Raw genomic sequence first — 20,492 nt, 5'->3', positions numbered from 1 at the left:
TTCCCTCCCGTCCACCTGACCCCAGAGAGCTGGGGGATCAATGGGAGAGGGGAGAGCTTTAGTGAGCAGGAGGCAAGGGGTGGCTGAGATGGTGGGGAGAACAGAGGCGGGCATTTCCTGTGCTGACATTCGTCCTCCTTTCCAGATTTCCATTCCTAGCTGCTTCCTTGCACTGGCCTTCCAGTCCCCCATGTCTAGGAGCTCCCCACAGCATGAGGGAGAGCAACCTGGTTCCTGTCTCCCACCCACTTGTTTTTTATGCTTTTTTTCAAAAAATCAGGCAATGAGCTTCACCCATTTATGTTCTTCCATGTCTTTTTACTTGGTCAATGATGCTGTCTTAAGTCATTCTGATTTGGGGGTTCACGTAGTCAAGGAAGTCACCTCCAGACTGAACTTGGCATTGATGCCTTGACGGTACTGAGACACGGCTTTTCCTTTGTCCCACTGTTGCTCAGGAAAAACACATTTCAGCTAACCATTGCAAACAGGCACTGGGATTGTGTAGTGTGTGTACAGTTTGGGATGGAGCCAGCCCCACACGGTCCAGACAATAGCTCCCCCCCATCTGACAGGTTCTTTTTTAATGGAACCTCCATATGCAGGAGCAGTATACCTCTGAAGAACAGCTGGCGGGTGCCAATAACTGAGGAAGGCTGTTACCTTGGTGTCTAGTAGCTTGAGAGAGCCCTTGCTTGGACTCTGCCAGGTTCTTAATTGGATGCTTGCCACAAAGGAAAGCTGGGCATCACTGGGGAAAGGAGTGGTCTGGTTTGGCAAGCGTTTCCCCCACGCTACACCCTCCTTTGCTGTCACTTGTTCCACCCGTAGGTTGTGCTGTGCTGGCATAGTTCATTTTGTTTCCTTTCTGGCCGTACAGCTGGGCTCTCGAGCACAAGCTCTGGGTGGGAGGCAAATAATGGCAGAGGAAGGGCCAAAGAAGGGGAAGTGAAGCCATAACCAATCCATCTCTTTCATCCCTGGTTTGCTCCCCTCCTCCATGCTCTTGAGTCGATGTGAGCAGTGCAAACATGAACCTTGCTGTCAATTGACAGCAGAAGAGAATTCAGAGGAGAGGGGGGGGGAAATACTCCCTTTGCCAATCTGTTGCCTTCCCCATTCCCCAGTTGTGTGTTTTCATCCAAGAAGAGAGGAGAATGATGTCAAGCTACTTTGGGTCCCCAGTAGGGAGAAAGACAAGGTATAAATGAAGTAAATAAATAAATATTGATAGCAGCTTTCCGTCTGATCTTCAGTTCTTCAATTCTTCTGCAGGCAGAAAAACAGATAGGAATCTCCCTCGATCGTAACACTTCTTTGCTTAGAATTTGTGAATTTGGTACCCGGCCTCCAGGGAGCAAGAGGACAGAAACATTTGGTATATTAAACATGAAGACCTCGTGTATGGGATGTTAGGCTCCAAAGATGCGATGGAGGTTTGCACACAGTGTATTAGGATTCTCTAACAGGAGAAGAATGTAAAAACATTAGGATTTTCTAATGGGAAGGCTCATGCTAATGGAATTCTCCAAGAGGATGGTTGGTGGGGAAATTACAAGAATCCTGAGACTCTCTAATGGGTTGATGGGGAGGAGAGAGCAAGAGTATTGCGATTCTCTAATGGGGGGGGGGTTGAGGAGAAGGAAGATGTAAGAACTGGTGGTGTGAATTGTGGGGGAGTGTTGGGAATCAGTAGGGCTGATGAGAGAAATGGGCTTTGGGAGATCCATGTTAGGGCTTGTGGATATTTGTGCCCTGATATGCACGCGTGTTCCGAGCCCATTCCAACGATACCTTTTCAGTCATGCAAACCGAAGGAGTGCAACATGGGAGCCAGCATCTTTTAAATCTCCGAGGCCTCTCTTTCAGAGGTATGTGGAAGGTTCTGCAGACAAGAATCCATGTAGACTCAAACTTCAGGTTGTTTGCGTTGAGAAAACACTCGAGGAGAGTTGGAGTTAAGGTTAAGACGATGGAGATATTCTTGTCCAGGGAATGTGTGTGTGTATGAATGGGAGTTGGTGTCCATGGAACCCAAGACTTAGGAGAAACTGAACTGGGCGTCCCGCCTTTTAGGAGCAGCGGTGCTTTGACAGCTGATTTTGGTCAGCAGCCTTTGCCAATATGAGCTGCATCTTAGGGCAAATCTGTCCTCTAAAGCAATCTTAAATGTTTATTCATCGAAATTTTATCCGTAAGCACATTAAACCAACATTTCTTTAACCAATCCTCTATTGGGGGTACTTTGCATCCAGTATTTTGCTATAAGTAACCCCGCAGCCAATCCTTAACAGATAGCTTCAGGGCTTTTTTTCAGCTGGAACGCGGTGGAACAGAGTTCCGGAATCTCTTGAAAATGGTCACATGGCCGGTGGCCCCGCCCCCTGATCTCCAGGCAGAGGGGAGTTTAGATTGCCCTCTGTGCATGGCGCGGAAGGCGATCTAAACTCCCCTCTGTCTGGAGATCAGGGGGCGGGGCCACCGGCCATGTGACCATTTTCTCCAAGGGCAACCCATTGACTTCCACCACCTCTTTTCCCAGAAAAAAAAGCTCTGGATAGCCATAACACCCACCATTTTTCAAAGCCATAGGTTTCTCCAGAAGCCTGTTTGAGAGGGCCACCTCAGGTCCGGGGCTTTGGATGGGCAGCAGCGTCCCGCCTGTGTGTGACCAGCCTTGCATCCCACTTGCCTGTCTCCTCTAGAGTAGCTAACCCCTCTTGCTTTCCTTCCCCCTGGTCCCTTGTCAAAAGGCACAGGACGCTGTCCAGAGCTTTCCAAACTTGCAAATCTCGGGCAATCGTTTGGGGGTTGCCTTATTTGGCAGGATGAACTCAAAATGGTGGCCGAACTCTTGCTAGAGGAAGAGATCTCTCTAGTGAGTTGGAGAAGTCCTCTAGGGCATGGATGCCCCATCTTTTTAAAAAAAGTTGGTGGAGAGACAGCAAGGAGAACCTTCTGTTGCTGCTACTGAGTGGAGATGACAGATGTTGCGCAAGGATAAGCACATAAGAGGAGTCCATCTAGTCCAGCGTCCTGTCTCAAATGATGTCCAGTCAGTTACTTTGAAGGGACAATAATAGGGCATGAATGCCAAGCCCTTCCCCTCGTGTGGCCTCCTGGCCCTGGTATTCAGAAGTTTGTGGTGGAGAGTGCCCTCAAATCATAGTTGACTTTTGGCAACCGCTGGTGGGGTTTTCACGGCAAGAGACTAACAGAGGTGATTTGCTATTGCCTGCCTCTGCAACCCTGGTCTTCGTTGGAGGTTTCCCATCCAACTACTAACCAAGGCCAACCCTGCTTAGCTTCTGAGATCTGACATTGTCAGGCTCACCTGGGCTATCCAGGTCGGGGTGTTCAGAAGCGTACTGCCTCCAAATGTGGAGATTCCCTTTAGTCACCAAGGCTAGGAACCACTGATGTATCTCACCTCCCTTAATCTGTCTGATCCCTCCCCTTTAAAGCTGTCTATGTTCATGGCCAACACTACCTTCACTGGTAATGAACACCACCGTTGAATCACTCATTGAGTAAAGGAGTATTTCCTTTTGTCTGTCCTGCATCGACTGCCCATCAACTTGATTGGGTCCCCACCCCCCGAGTTCTGCTATTTTGGGAAAGGGAGGAAAAAGTTCTCTCTGTCCACTCTTTCTGCCCTGTGCATAATTTGATAGACTTCTATGATATCCCCCCTCTCTTTTCTTAACTGAAAAGTCCCAGACTGTTCAGCCTTTCCTCGTTGGAAAGATGCTCCAACCCCTTGGTCATCTTGGTTGCCCTCTTCTGTACTTTTTCCACCTCAATGTCCTTTTAGAGATATCAGCTGCACAGTCTTCCAAATGAGGCTGTGCTGTAGGGGCAGTATGCTGTTGGCTGCTTTCTTTGCAGTCCATTTCCTAACAATCCCCAGGATAGAGTTTGCCTTTTTCACCATTGTGGCACATTGGGATCAGGCGGTGGCAATGGTGAATGCCTTTGGGGAGCAAAACACATTGAAGTGGCACAGAATGCCAAATTTCATCCTCTCTTCCTTTGATGAAGGTGCGGCACCTTAAATACTACAGGGGCAGCATCACCGTGTGGCAATATGCACGCATGTGGGGGCAGCATTCTATCGGTGCCAGAGGCCAGACTGTCAAATTAACAAATGTGAGCATGCTGACATGCACGTAATGGGGGGTGCCAGTGTGTACCTATATGTCTGCCCCTGGGAAAGCACATGGGGAAATGATGTGACTGTGAGTGCAGAGAAGGTCTTTGTGCATCTCTGCCTGTTGCAGCTGGCTGTTGGATGGGAGCAGATCAAGATGTCCTGGGTTTTGAATCCGTCGCTCAGTACAGGCTGTGTCTGTCCCTATTAGCTTGAGAGGGAAGCAAGAGATGGTAAAAATAGCCGGTCCTCAAGGTGAGAGGAAATGAGAAGGAATAGCCTCTAGCTTTGAATTTGCCTCTCGTTTTATTATCTTCGGGAGCAAGACTCACAAATCATGATCAAGATCATATCTGGGGTGGAGGATATCGGTGGCAAATGTGACACAGGCCTGTATCTATTTGATTTTTGCCCCACTCTTCCTCCAAGGGGCACAGGGGAACATTCACAGTTCTTCCCTCTTCTCTTTTATCATCACAAGAAGGTTAGACTAAGAGAGAGAAAGGAGGGGGGGATTGGCTGAAGAGGAGATTGGGGGATTTGAACTCAGGCCTTCCCACTCCTGCTCGGGCATTCTGATCTCTACATCATGCTCTCTCACACTGCTTCATCTATTGATGCACCATTATTTATTGAAAAGGAACATCATTAGCGGTAGATCAAGATGGGGAGCCCTGTTAGCCTGTAGCAGTAGAAAAGAGCAAGAGTCCAGTAGCACCTATAAGACTAACAAAATTTGTGGCAGGGTATGAGCTTTCGTGAGCCACAGCTCACTTCTTCAGATACAGATGGTATCTGAAGAAGTGAGCTGTGGCTCACGAAAGCTCATACCCTACCACAAATATCATTAGAGGTGTTTGTATGAAGGATTCGTCTGCCCGGCAGGGCTGTTGTTTTGAAATCTGTCAGTTGTACGCCATCAGTCCAATTGATTAAATCTACATATGTTTATATTTGCACATGTTATAAAAAAATGCTCTCCCTTTGTTTTGTGATTATGAACACCGGTGCCTCTGAGGAGACATTCCTTCCCCTGTGCAACAGAAGGAGAGATGCTTTTTCTAAAAAAAATGTGCCTGCCACATTTAAAGGAAAACATTTTTTCTGAAAGAATTGCTGCCCGATTAATCAGGGGCAGCTTTGTAATTGATCAAACAATGAATTATGTATCTAATTGATTAGTCAATAAAATGTTGCTGCCTTAATGCATTGCTGTTTTTGTATGTTAATGAATTAGCATGTCTATGAATAGAGGACAAATAGTATGGACCGATTACATTTTTAGCCTACCTTTCTTCCAAGGGAAGAAAGAGCCAGTTTGGTGTAGTGGTTAAGAGTGGCAGGACTCTTATATGGAGAACCGGGTTTGATTCCCCACTCCTCCAGCTGGGTGACCTTGGGTCAGTCACAGCTTCTAGGAGCTCTCTCAGTTCCACCCACCTCACAGAGTGTTTGTTGTTGTGGGGATAATAGTAACATATTTTGTAAACCGCTCTGAGTGGGTGTTAAGTTGTCCTGAAGGGCGGTATATAAATCGAATGTTGTTGTTGTTATTATTATTATTATTATTATTAAGTATACATGGTTATATTTCACCTCACAACAACCCTGTGAGGTAGGGTCAGGCTGAGAGAGAATGTCTAGCTCGCATCTACCCAAGGAATTAGTGGGGAATTGAACTGGGATCTCGCCATTTGCAGTCTAGTGCTCTAACCACTACTCTGCAAAGTCTCTTGATGGAACAGAAAGCACAAGTCAATACTTGTCTTTGGAACGGCTTTGTGGTGGCGCCCTGTTTGCCTGGGAGTTGGTTAGAGGTCTCTGTCACTTGTACATATTGCAAATTACTTAATGCTGATGAATTACCCATAAACACCATTTAACCATATTGTTACGCATAATTAGGGTAGTTTGACACAAAAAAAAAATAGTAACGCGATTTTTATTTCCTATCCGTGCTTACCAAGAGAAAAGGGTATTAAAATCTTTTTTTAGTGAGAACAGAATGTCTGTGTCACACAGAGCCAATTCACATATGTACATGTAGCACATGGTACAGCCTTTCTCAGACCATACCATATGGCAACAGGGGAGACGGCTCCCCTTGGAATCTGCCACCTCAGGTAATTGCCGAGGGTGCCTCATTAAAGATGGGTGAACCACCTCCTTCTTTGGAGGTTTTTAAGCAGAGGCTCGATGGCCATCTAATAGTAATGCTGATTCTGTGAACCTGGGCAGATCATGAGAGGGAGGTCAGGAAGGGTTACATCAGGGCTTAGTTCTCGCAGCCCCTTCTTACATGCCCAGGGTAAGGCCGATCGCAACCTTGGGGTCAGGTGGCTCTTTTCTCCAGACCAATTTGACTAGGGATCCTGATGGAGTTTTGCCATCTTCTGGGCATGGAGTAAGGGTCACCATGTGGGGGGGAAGGGCGTATTTGAGAATTTCCTGCATTTTGCAGGTGATTGGACTAGATGACCCTAGAGGTCCCTTCCAACGCTGTGATTTTATGCTTCTATGGAACTAAAAGGCAGTGACTGGAGCTGATCAATGTGGAGTACAAAGAGTCTGATTTCATGAATATGATGCTGGAGAAGACGGGTGTGATGGAATTTGGTTCTAAATTGTCTCCACAACCAGTTCTTGAGAATCGGTTCAGAGTCTGGGAAAAGGGCAAGATCCTTGGGTGCTTTTTAAAAAAATCTGGGCAATTGTTTTCTGTAGTAGACTACTTAATCAGCTCACCAGGTCTGTCTGCCTCACAGCTATTTCCTCTAACTGGTACTCATTCTCCAGGGAAACCTCCTTGCTACTTAGTAATGGTGGGATTGGAACCTGGTCACTTCTGCATGCAAAGCAAGTGATCTTCCACTGAGCTACAGAGAGACAGGGGTCAAGCTGTTCTTCAGATCCGAAATGCAGACTGTTGTTCTAAACATGCATTCCAACTTTCACTCTGAACCTCTTTCCTGGCTTCCTTCCCAACAGTTGTGAGTCAAGTTGGGATTTGTTCTTGAAGCATTGGAAGCTGCCCTGGAGATGTAAGCCAACTTTCCTCTAATGCTTCCATCTTCCAGGAAGATATGAGGTTGCGTTGTGTCCAAGTTTACATTTCGTTTCAGAGAAATGGACCTGGAGGTTGAGCCGTCGTTTGGATCAGAACTGTGGGGCTGCGTCCTGGATGCACGTCCCATATTTTAGTTCTATAAAAAAATTCAATGTTTAAGGAAGTTATTGTGTTACAGTCGAGCCTGCAGCTAGGCAGAATGGCTGGTTGAACCAAAGAACTTAAGTTGTTTTCCTCCCCATCGAACAATGTGAGCTCCGACTCACAAAAAATTATGCTGGAATGAAACGTTGTGACGTCTGTAAGGGCTCCTGTTCAATTTTGCTGCAACAGATCAACAGGGTGACCCACTTGGAATTATTATCCAGCAGGAATAATGACTGGGCAAGGTGCTTTGGACTGGAACTAGCCTTTCAAGATATTCCACCAGCCTGGGTAGAATGATCCACACAATGCAGTCCGTCTACAATCCCCTTGCAAAGCCATGGATGCTTATGTTCGTCACTACGAGTCTCCCTAGACAAGTCACCTGGGTGCGTATTCATCAAGTGGTGGGGGATGCAGTGTTAACCAGGAAGCATAGTTTTGAAAGACAGAACCGGCGGAAATCGCTCCAGAGGGGACAGATTCTCTCACAGCTCTCCACCCCCTCTGGCATCTTCCCTTCCGGAGCCTTTGCCCTGTCGAGGCCCGGTTAATGCAAAGTTTTAAGCAGCAAGGGCAGCAGGGTAAAAGCTCCTGAAGAGGAGACAGTCCAGCACGCCAGAGGCGTCAGAGGGCTGTACGAAAATCCATTCCCCTCCAGAGCAATCTCTGCCGGCTCTGTCTTTCAAAACTACGCTTCCCGGCTAACATTGTATCTCACAACATGTGAAGAACACGTGTCAAAAGTATTATGTAGAGAGACTCTGCATCCTCTGGCAATAAGTTCCACAGTTTAATTGTTCATTGAGTAATGGGGTAGCCACATCAGTGTGTTGCCCAGCACAATAAAGCAGAGGTCCAGAGGCACCTTAAAGATGCTCCAGTGCTTGTTTTTGTGAATCACAGCTTCTGGATGAAAGCATGCGCTATTCTCTCTCCTGCCTTTGAGCTGGTCTCTGCCTGTTTAGGAGTGGCAAAGCTGATGAAAATGGATCTGATCACCACTGCTGGGTGTCCACCATTATCCCCCCCCCCCCCACTTATTGCTCCCAGCCATGCTTGATTCTCTCTTTCTCTCCTCACCCCTCCCAATGATATCACCGCCCTGTGCCAATGACGATCTAAACAGGCTCCTTAGCTTCTCCCTCCCCTGCGCTCCCCTCAGCCCAGTCTTAGCTCCCCGCTAGCAGAGACGGCTATTAATAGAGCGCTGGATTTATCGAAACAGGCAAGCCGACTGCAGCACTTCTCTCGCAAGAGAGTGCCCCAAGCTAACGGGCAGCATCTATTGGACAGCATCTGAAAGCGCATGGCCAGCCGGAGGTGCAGAGGGAAGGGCCTTGGGGCAGGCAACCATGGGTCAAGGGAGCCTGTGCCATGGTAGCCTGACATGTTTTGGCAAAAGAGCCGTAGAATAGGCACAGTTGATGTTAAGGTGCCACGCGCAGACGGACAGTGCCATGTACCCTGATGTTCATGGACAGTGCCAGCATGCCAAGGTAAACACCACAAATGCCCCCTGTTGACCTGGGGAGAGTCCCTGTTTTCTGGTACCTGTCCTTGGTGAATCACTGTCTCTGTTTTGTCCTTAAGCTTGTCTATTGGGTGTGTGTGTGTGACCTTTTAGAACTGAGTTTCTCAAAGGGTCATTGCTCAAGGTTTTCCTCCTTCCTTTCTGAGGGTCTCTTGAATGGAAATCTCTGTGTGGGGTAGCAGCGGATGCATTTTAGGTCACATGCATGAAAATGTATACGCATGAACACTAAGGCACCACAGAGTCCCTTTTGCAAACTGCAACAACTGGGCTATATTTTGAGCTGTTGAGAGCATTTTTTTTTAAATTGTGTCATCAAACAACCAAATGCTATCTTGGCTTCTAAGTTAGGACAAACTAAGGCAAGTAAACAAAGACCACGTTTAGGAATCGGAGTAGAATCTTTGACCTGTCTCTGTAGGGTTATGTTCTCATTTTCATGTGCAGAAGGTTGGGAGTGAGGACATCAGGAAGTAAGTATAACTAAATGATACTGTGAGGATGGGAAAACAATTTGGAAATGTTCCCCACCCACAGAACTCCCCCTCTAGGATTCTATAAACACTCGGACTTCTTTCCCCTTTCTTTTTCTCAATTGCTCTCAACATTCTTTTTGTTTTGGGGCATATTTAGTCCCCATCATTCCTTTTGTTTTGGGGCATATTTAGTCCTCATCAACCAAGCATTTTAAAAATAAATTAGAGGGGTGATTGGGGTGAATTGATTAATTTACAGGTCATATTTTTCTTGCATATCTGCAGAGCATCTTGAATATATGGCTGTCCCTTCCTTGTCTGAATGTTGCTCCATTGTGCGACATTTGTGCAGAAATCAGCTGGTTTACTATTGGAGTGATTCATAGGCAGCATTAGGCGGCTGGCTTTTCTCAGTAGCACCGACTCTGTAACACTGTGGTTCTCTGCTGATACTAGATGTTAACAGGCAAGCATCAAATTCATAAGCAGGATTAAGGACCGGCCGTTTGTTGTTCCAGCCATCATTCTTCAGTCGTTTTCCAATAGCAGGATCATAAGTCATTTGCAAGGAGTGGCGAGCACGAGGCAGGCGCCAAACATTTCCATTTAGAGCTGTGGATTGATCTGAATTTACAACGCCGTTTGTCCCCGAGACTCCAGTGGGTAACAACCGATTTGGAAAGCCAGTGTGTTAAAAAGTCTTGTTAAAAATCAAGCCCGATAGCTCAGATTATCGACGTGTCGGTGCTTAGTCTGCGGGCCATGAGTGACTTGATGAAGGGTCAAGCAGAAGGAAAGTTGCAGTTGGTCTTTTTAGTAGGAGATCAGTGATGCAGCAAGCCAGACTGCATAACATGGTGCACTCTATCCACCATGCAAGGGATTGATAGACTCAAGCCCTGGTACATGGACACCTACCTTGGACACACTGACACTTTCATTGGACACTGAGTCCAATTTTAGGGACTGGGCAGGTCTGATAACAACAACAACAACATTGAATTTATATACCACCCTTCAGGACAACTTAACGCCCACTCAGAGCAGTTTACAAAGTATGTTATTATTATCCCCACAACAATCACCCTGTGAGGTAGGTGGGGCTGAGAGAGCTCGAAGAGAGCTGTGTCTGACCCAAGGCCACTCAGCTGGCTTCAGGTGGAGGAGCGGGAAATCAAATCTCTCCAGATTAGAGTCCTGCCGCTCTTAACCACTACACCAAACTGGCTCTCAGTTTGATGAGGACCCCAAGGTCTCAACTGGCATTCACATTCAGCCTCCCTTTCAGTTCTCGGTTCTTGGTTTGATGTTGGAGTCTTCTGTAGCCTTCACACAAAAAGAACACTTCCAAAACCAAACTAAATGCTCAGGGTAGGGCTTTGGTTAACCGCCAAGAAGAGGAAGAGCATGGTTGCCTTGCATGGTTGCGAGAATAAAATAAGAGGGAAACGCTGTGAGCTCCTTGGGGGAAAGGTTGGGATAAATTCTAAATATAGAATTAGGATTGTTCAACCATATTTCTCTTTTTGGTTTTTTTTAAAGCTGTATCTCTCTTTTTTCTTTTATTTGTTTATATTCTTTTTCTTTAATATTGTTTAATAAAAAAATTATTCTTAAAAAAAAGGTTGGAATAAAATCGGCTAGATAAACAAGGAGAAGTTGATGGGCAGTCTGACTTTCAGCCAACTGGGTATTTTTGAGATTGCATGGCCAGTTCGCCTGAAAGCTCAAGAATCTCTGGCCAGTTTAGGAGAAGATTGGATACAGCCCCTTGCCACAGTAAAAGCATCTATTTTAAAAAATTCTGTCCTTCCTTTAATCCTGACCTGGATCGCCCAGGCAAGCCTGATCTCATCAGATCTCAGAAGCTAAGCAGGGTCAGCCTTGGTTAGTAATTGGATGGGAGGGCTCCAACAAAGACCAGGGTTGCAGATGCAGGCAATGGCAAACCACCGCTGTTAGTCTCTTGCCATGAAAACCCCACTAGGGGTTGCCATAATTCAGTTATGACTTGAGGGCATTCTCTACCACCCTTTAAGGAGTTGTTTCTTTTCCTTTCCTTTCTTTCAAGATCCTTTGATCCAATGGTCTTGAGTAGTGGATAAGGAGACTTTATTTCTTTAAGGAAAATGTGGTGGAGAGATACTTGTCCAACACCAATGTGATCCTCGGGTCTCTGTCCACCAGCAAATAAAGAACTATATTGCCTTTTGATACAGTAGGAGTTAAAATAGGAGCAACCCTGTAAGGAGATCTAAAAAGCCTGCATGGCCCTCCCCTTCGATTTTGTCCTTACAACAACATGGCAAAGCAGGTTAGGCTGAAAGAGGGTGACTAGCCCGTGGTTATCCAATGCCACAAAGGAGATCTGTACCAGGTTTATCTAGTCCTAGTCTGCACCACTGGACCACACTGCCTCCCAATGTGCAGCGCTTCTTCTGACTTAAGCAACTCCAGAGCAGCCTTTATTCTAGCCCTTGGTCTGGGTCGGATCTGGTTGGAACCCCCCAGCCTTCCTGAAATATTGCTGTCCCAAATCTTTGACCAGGGGCTCACCGCATATGATTGTATCATCAGCACAAGCTGTTTCAAAACTTCGACAGAGTGACAGCAGGCGGAGGGCTAGTCGCTGAGATATGACTGCCACTGCCTCAGGGTTAAATGGTAGCCTTTTATGAGAGTTGGAAGCAGCTTTTTAATAGAATTGGATGTGAGCCGCGTGGGCCGGGAGCTTTGTTTTTAAACCTCGTCAAGATAGGTATCGGACTACAGGTTCTCAAACTTAGGCATCTTGAGCTCCCATAAATCAAGGGGAAATGTTTGCCTCTCTCCGGGTACAGCTAATATAAAGCAAAGATATGGAAGTTTTACTCAGTAATAATATTTAAATGGTGCGTGATAGAGATTTTGTATATTTTTTCCCCTTGCCCTGAAGCTTCTTCGTGAATATAAGTGAAAAGACTGTCACTTAGAAACGTTTTCATGAGCCGGTGGGAAGGATTGATCTGAGTGACAGCTGAAGTGATGGATGAATCGTTCGCACCTCAGCGATAACAATTCAAGGCAACTCCACATTTTAAAAGTGCAAGGCATAAAAAATGAGCCCCTAGGTAAAATAAACAAGCGCCCGCTCAGTCCCTCTCATGCTGAACTTCATAGACGAGAGCGTGTCAGCATGGCCACAAAATGGAGTGACCCAAAGTCAAGGGTAGGGCATAGTGAGTGGACTCCACAGTTCTGCTGAAAAAAATATTACCTTGTAAATTAGCCGAACAATCCCCACCCCCACCCCCAATTGGTTGGATGAGGACTGAGCTGGCTCATTGAGAGCCAGTTTGGTGTAGTGGTTAAGAGTGCGGGACTCTAATCTGGAGAGCCAGGTTTGATTCCCCGCTCCTCCGCTTGAAGCCAGCTGGGTGACCTTGGGCTAGTCACAGCTTCTCAGAGCTCTCTCAGCCCCACCCACCTCACAGGATGTTTTGTTGTGGGGATGATAATGACATACTTTGTAAACCGCTCTGAGTGTGGCATTAAGTTGTCCTGAAGGGCGGTATATAAATCGAATGTTGTTGTTATTGCCCTTCAGGAGGCGTGCAACGCTGAGGGCAGAGAACCAATAGTTAAAAGAAACAGGGAGAAAAACAGTCAAGGGAAGGGGATTTTTCTTGCTCTGAGTGATTATAGTAACCTAGTGGTTATCTAGTCATTAGTAATCTAGACAGAGATGATCCGCTGGGAATATAACGGTTGAGGCCGGTGGGCCGTGAAACTGGCTTCCTGCCATGGGCAGGTTACCCCTTGTTTTATTAACATCTAGTATTTGGCCATGCAATCTAGTGCTTGGGTCATGCAATATGTGTGCTGCTGTTTTTTTAGAAATTACATTGTTGTATTTATTGATGTTTTTATCTGGCTTTAAATGAACATGTTGATGGATTTTATATATGTTATCTTCTGCTCTGAGCCTGTCCGTGGGGAGAGAAGGTTAGAAATATTATAATACCTATTCCAATACCAATACCAATACCAATAATAAAAATAAAAATAAAAATAATAAAAATAAATAAACAACTCCGAGAGTTTATTGTAACCTAGCGAGAAAGATATGGATTGGGAAGAAATCTCTCAATCCATTGTCATCCTACAATGTCTTGCTACATATTCCTAACTAGTGTTTTTCCAGATGCTTTTACTGTTGTCCATTCTTTCCAAAGATCTTCCCTGCTCTGTTTCTTCATTTTGTTCCCATTTTTTTTTTCCTGTGGCTGATCAATGGGATTGTCATTTTTCAACTGATCAATGAATGCACTCTCTGCCGGCAGGACACATTGCAGCCGTGACAGCATCCCCGCTAGCTGCCAATATGTCCCTTTCAATCAGGACTGCCCATTTTAGCCTAACTTTTAGTGTGGTGAGTTTAACAGAGAGCTTTCCTGGAGGAGAGACTATAACAACAACAACAACAACAACAACAACATTCGATTTATATACTGCCCTTCAGGACAACTGAATGCCCACTCATAGCAGTTTACAAAGTATGTCATTATTATCCCCACAACAAAACACCCTGTGAGGTGGGTGAGGCTGAGAGAGCTCCGAGAAAGCCATGACTAGCCCAAGGTCACCCAGCTGTCTTCAAGTGGAGGAGTGGGGAATCAAACCCGACTCTCCAGATTAGAGTCCTGCCGCTCTTAACCACTACACCAAACTGACACATTTTTGTCTCATCCAAGGAGCTTAGGATGGGCTCATACACATATGGTTTTCTACCCCTCCATTTTGTCCTCAGAAGAACCCTGTGAGGTGAGTTATGCTGAGGGAGGGTGACTGGCCCAACCAAGGTCACTCAGTAAGCTTCATATCTGAGGAAGGATTTGACCATAAATCAATTCGGTCCTAGTCTGACACTCTTAACTGCTCTGACATACTAGGAAAGTTGTGTGTGTAGGGGGGGAGAACAATTCCAGAGGGAGGTTGGTGTGATAGTATGTTGAAGCTAAAAAAAAAAAAGCAGGATTGTGGTTCCTTACAGTTGAATTGGAAGAGAAAGCAAGGGTGTAGAAATCCACAGATAACATTTGAATTTCAAAATCCACACGAAAAGGGAATGGCTGGCCAAGATGATTGGTTTTATCCTTGGGTATTAGAAACTAGGAAATTCACATTACACATTTAAGCCTGCATATCTAAGTTTTCTCACAAAAAAACCCAGAATGCTTTGCTAGTTCTTGAATCTCTCTGTGCGAGGGCATCCTAATAAGCAGCTCTGGAACTTCAGCAGATTTACCTATTAAGAAAACCAGTAGACACTCCAGCCGTCGTTCCTGACAGGAAAAGGCCTCGTTTCTCCCAACCTGCCCTCATAAATCTCTACCCTTATTTCCTCCTCATTGAAATATTGTTAGTGAGCGTTTCTTTCAAGTGTTTTCATTCTTTAGCATTGGGTTCCCCTCTAGAACTCTAGACGGTATCGCTGCCATCCTAAATCATGTTACACCCTTCTAAACCCGTTGATTTCCAACAGACGTAGGCCGATGAGATTCTGTTTGAAATGGCATTGTGTGAGTCTCTCAGTGGGCGCATCCTTGTCCCTAGTGCACATCCGTGTAAATATGTGTGCATAAACAATAACACAGAGACACGAGAAGGAATAATACCACTCTTCCCTATTATGGACAGGCCACATTTGATGTACTGTGTCCGCTTCTGGGCGCCACGCTTTAAGAAGGATGTAGACAAATTGGAACGGGTTTTGAGGAGGGCAAGGAGGATGGTTATAGACCTAGAACACTGTCCCATGAAGAGAAGTTGAAGAAACTGTGTGTTTTCAGTCTGGAGAAAGCTGAGGGGAGACATAGTTGTGTTCTTCAAACACCTGAGGGGTTGTCCCATGGAGGAGGGCAAGGACTTGTTATCTGAGGCTCCAGACAGCAAAACTAGATTGGATGGGTTTAAGTTACAGGAGGGCAGATTACTGTTCAACCTGAGGAGAAATTTCCTAATGGTAAGCACGGTTAGGCAGTCGAACTAGTCACCTTGTGCATCTGACGAAGAGAACTGTGATTCCCGAAAGCTTATGCTACAGTAAAGTTGGTTAGTCTTAAAGATGCTACTGGACTCTTGTGAGTAAGCGCGCTCTCCCATGCAAATTGAGGCTGCTCCGCTCTGTCAGGGAGGCTCCAACTTCGAGTTGCTTGGCCAAGTAGATATCCTAGAACCCTAACTCTTCCAACTCTAGAACCCTATGCAGCACGTTCCATTTTACGCAGTGTAGTTATGTTTCTAAGATACCTGTAATATGCTGTACGACATTTATGCTTTTCTCCTATCTGAAAGTGCAGTCCCACCTTCTGGTTTTTAAATTGATTGATGATACATCTTTTGGCAATGTGGAATCATTGGTGGATGTGGGGTGGGGGGAGTGGCAGGTTTCTTGCTGTGCCAACTGGTGTGTTTCTAAGCATGTTCCATTTTCGTTCATGAAATGTTGGTGAGGTTGTGAACTAGTCTTTCTTTTGTAAAGGGAAGCAACAAAACAAACCAGAAACTCATCCGAGTGGATTGTTCCCTTGGCATATTTGTTTGCTGCACTGCATCATGGGAAAACCAAAGGGTTACAAGAAAGAAGCTTGTTAGGACGGGCTCACAAACCCAAAGGGTCTGTTTCCATGGTGAAAGAACATCTGATAAACCTGATGTCATCAACCGTATAGGAGTTTCTACAGGCAAAATTGTTTGCCGATCATGCCAGGGACCTGAGCTTCTCCGAGGAACTTGAAATGAAACTAATTGCAGCCTCAGTAGGACATGAGAGAGGGTCCTGCACCAGTGGCCCAAAGGGGATCAGGTTGTATTATTCTCTCCCTTTAAAGGAAAATCCCCTGTGAATTTTTTTTTTTTTTAGAAAAGAACCTCTCCAATATCTGTCTTCTGACAATGCTCGCTTTGCCGGATACCCGCATATGGCCTGTTCTCATCATCTTTGTCACGTACATGCTTTCAGATTCTCCCAGGCAAAGCAAGAACTGGTGCCATTTAATTCAGACCACGAGGCCAGAACAAACTGTTAGGAACACTGTCTGAAGAAGACGGGGATAACAAGATTGCCAGATGTCTGGGTGGCTGTTTGTTTGTTTTTTAAAAACGGCACGCACACACACACACACACACACACACAATACACTTCCCTTCCACTCAGCACATACGGGGCCCTTGGCAATGTGGGGGGGGGGGATATACCTACCTGCAGAACTGAAGAAACATTTCAGGCTTTAAAATTGAATTTGCATCCAGAGAACAAGAGCTGCTTTTGAGAACAGAAACCGTTCTGATTAAACACAGAATGGGTGGCCTTTGGTCCTCCAAAGATGAAAGGCTACAAACGCCACCTGCTCAGCCAATGCAGTTGTGCCCTTGTAAGAATCCCCTTGGTTGCTTTTTCAAGATCACCATTGCTCTTAAGTGAATTCCCCTCTAAGATCCTGGGAATGTGTGCTTTCCAGGATGCTTTTAAAGAATTAAGGGGGAAACTTATTGTTTAAGAAAGGTGTTCTTCATAAGTAGTTACAGCCAGCATGGTGTACTGCTTAGAGTGTTGGCCTAGGGTCTGGGAAACCCAGGTCACAATCCCCACTCCGCTATGGAATTTTGCTTGGTGACTTTGGGCCAGTCGCACACTCGCCTAACCTACCTCGCAGGGTTGTTGTGAGGATAAAATAGACGAGAGGAGAACAATGTAAGCCGCTTTGAATCTCCACTGGGGAGAAAATCAGGGAATAAAAGAAGTAACCAAATAAATCTTATAAACTGTTCATTTTTTAAAGTTATACCTTTCTGATGCTAACCATTCATACACAGTTCAAAATCTACATAGAGATTCGGGGTTTGCGCTACGATAATACAGATTTCTTTTGCAAGGTAATGGCTAGTTTTCCGTTTCATTAATTCTGGAAAATATGGAGCCCCGTTTAGGAAGGAAGGTTGGCTGCAGCCCTAAGCATTCTAGAGAGCATCTCCCCTTATTGTTTGTTTGTTTATACATACTCTACTTTTCTTCATTAGGGGATCCCAAACACTGGGAAATGGAGCCTCCATCTCCCAGATCCTTGTTTGTGGAGATGAATGGCCCCGTTTTAGAGGTCCTGCTTTGATTTGACAGGCTTCCAAGATGTACTCTTTTGTCGCATGGAGGCAGAACTTAGAATTCGGCTCCTTTTGTCTGGAAAACGTTGAGATTCCAGTTTGACTGACCGATCGAGCTAAGTAAATCCTTTGGTTGAATTCAGTCATTTGACGTGTTGATTCATAAATGTGTTGTAATGTGGTATCTCCTTCGAACTCTCGGTATTGGTGTGATATTTGAAGGCAATTCCAAGTTGGAATAACAGCCTGATTGCCACACTCAGTTTCAAAAGGGGACCGGAAACACGTAAAGCGCATGTGAGACATCTCCCTTGAGGCATTAGGAGGGAAGCTGGTGCGCACCTTCAAAACATCTTTCTGCGTTTCAAGACTGAACTGCAGCTTGAAATCTCTCCCCCCCCACCGCCCAAAAAAATTCCAAGAAGAGGCCCCAAAGACAAAAATTTAAATGCAAAAAACTGTGACCCCCCCCCCCCCTTCTCAACGTCTCATTTGCTTGGAAGCAAGTCTCACTGAATTTGGTAGGACTCTCTTTCTTCCGACTAAGCATGCAAAGGACTGTGGCCTTCCTTTTTTATTGTTTATATGCTATGCTTTCTGCACATTCACAGCACCCACAAATAGCTTACCAAACAAATGAAAACAGTCTGTGAGATACGCCTCGTAATAAAAGCACGGTGCCTTTGCAACAGGGAGCAGCCGTCAAACAGCCAGATGCATTTCCAATTAAAAACAATACCACTAAGTGCTCTGTCACCAGCAGCAAAAGCAAGAGTCTCTGGACAGTATTTGCCGGAGCACGGCTTGCCATCTGCTATTCTGGGCTATGGTTCCCAGCCTCTTGCAGAGTTCCTGGTAGAGGTGCCAAGGATTGGTGACTTTCTCTGGAAGCAGAGCAAAGATTGGCAGGTTTCATGTTATATTTAAAGAGAAGTGTGGGGGTGGGGGGGTGGGAGCAGCGTGGCCCAAAGTTTGAGCCATTAAACTGAAATTGAAGATTGCCAGCCTTTAGGTGTGGCCTGGAGATCTTTCTCTCCTGGAATTCAGTACCTCTGGAGAAAATGGCTGCTTTGGAAGTTGGGCTGTGTGGCATTATACCCCATTGGAGCATTATCCCGTTCCCAAACCCTGCCTTCTCCAGGCTCCACCCCCAGATCACCAGAACTTTCCCTATCCAGAGTTGGCAACCTTAGTTAAATCCCTGGCTGAGAGGAAGATTCAGAAGTCAGGAAGCTATTTTCCCCAAGGCCCATCTGCAGTCTTCTCCCCTACCCCCTTTTCCTATCATTCCCCCCCACCACCACCACCACCACAGCCAGCCAAACTGGGAAATAAATATATTTCAGGAGTAAAACCAGGCTGCATGTCCCCTTCAGGGGCCACACAGCTCAACTATGGCCAGTAGCACCAGTGATGGATGTCAGCTCACCCATTGTCTAGGAAGAGAACGTGGGTGAGTCAACACCCCTCACTGGCATTGCTGGCCAGGTCTGTGCTCACTGGTCTTTGTGATAATGGTTTATGTACCGGGGCTTGACTCAGCTGGCTCCTGCAGCCAAACACCCACCAGGATCTATCCCTGGGAGTTAAATTGCCCATCCCTCCATGTTTGCCAGCATCAGCAACTCCTCCTTTCTTTGCTCAGAGACAGAGAGCAAGCGATACAGAGGTAGATGTTAATAAGGCACAAAGCATTGTGAAAACCATAACGCGAGAGTGGAGAACGATTAGGAGAGTTTCAAATGCTTCCACCCCCCAAGAAAATCCACTCCCAGGAGGCCAGAGTCTGAGCCTCAGCTCCTGTATTGAGGGGTGACCTCCAAACCAAGCCTGGGTGATCTTCTACACCCTGGCAGAAGATTGCATTGATCTCGAAAGTCAATGTTGTGTAGTGGTTAGAGTCCCAGATTAGGATCCAGGAGACTCCAGTTTGAATCCCCACTGGGATATGGAAGACCTGGATCCCATTCCCCACTCTGCCATGGAAAGTCGCTGGGTGACCTTGGTCCAGTCACTCCCTCCCAGCTTAGCCCACTTCACAGGGTTGTGGGGAAGATAGAATCATAGGGTTGGAAGGGACCTCTAGGGTCATCTAGTCCAACCCCTTCACACAATGCAGAAAATTCATGACTGTCTCCCCACACACACACACACACACATTCAGTGACCCTTACTCCATGCCCAGAAGATGGCAAGCCACCGTCAGGATCCCTAGCCAAACTGGAGAGGATAGGAGATCACTATAAACTACTTTGGGTAGAAAGGTAAATAAATAAAAATCTGAGTGAGTGGAGGCACCACGATTTGGATTCCCACTGTGACCCATTATGAAGGGAGGAGAGCTGCCCGTGGCTGAACCCAGATGGCAGGGATGTTTTTTATTGCATCAGATGGCTTTAAAAAATAAGCAGGGCGATTAGAAAGCAAATATAAAACGGTGAGGTAGCAACCTGCTGAGCTGGAAATGCACAGATCTTCTCAAATCACCATCTTTATGCCCAGGGTTGTGGGAAAGCATATTCCGAGCATCGCTAGTCTATTGGCGACTCACTCTGTCCATGGAAATAAAGGCCTCCAAGGAAATTTTGCCTCACGGGCATCGTCCTCTTAGGATTGATGAAAGCCAGTGTAGGGCTGAGACATGTCACTTGGAAACCCAGTAGGGTTGCCAGCCTCCAGGTAGTGGCTGGAGATCTCCCGGAATTACAACTGGTCTCCAGGCCACAGAGATCAGTTCACCTGGAGAAAATGGCTACTTTGGGGGGTGGACTCTATGGAATTATGCCATGCCAAGGTCCTTTCCCTCCCCAAACCCCTCTTTCTCCAGGTTTCACCCCCTAGATCTCCAGGAATTTCTCAACTTGGAGCTGGCAACCCTAAAACCCAGGTTTATCTCCCCTCTCAGCTCATGGATGGGCCTTGGGATAATCGGAGCCTAGCCTTCCTCACAGGGTGGTGGTTGTGAGGAAAGAATGGGGT

General features: G+C 46.1%; 1 protein-coding gene across 25 annotated transcripts in view; it reads left to right on the top strand.

Moving 5' to 3' along the window:
- CELF6 (CUGBP Elav-like family member 6) overlaps positions 1-20,492 on the top strand; it is a 138,091-nt gene that overhangs the window by 69,465 nt on the left and 48,134 nt on the right. The gene's annotated exons all lie outside the window — the stretch shown is intronic.

This window comes from Eublepharis macularius, chromosome 18 (genome assembly GCF_028583425.1).
Source record: "Eublepharis macularius isolate TG4126 chromosome 18, MPM_Emac_v1.0, whole genome shotgun sequence".
Lineage (NCBI taxonomy): Eukaryota > Metazoa > Chordata > Lepidosauria > Squamata > Eublepharidae > Eublepharis > Eublepharis macularius.
The sequence above is the reverse complement of the archived record's forward strand: the minus strand, read 5'-3'. Positions and strand labels throughout refer to the sequence as shown.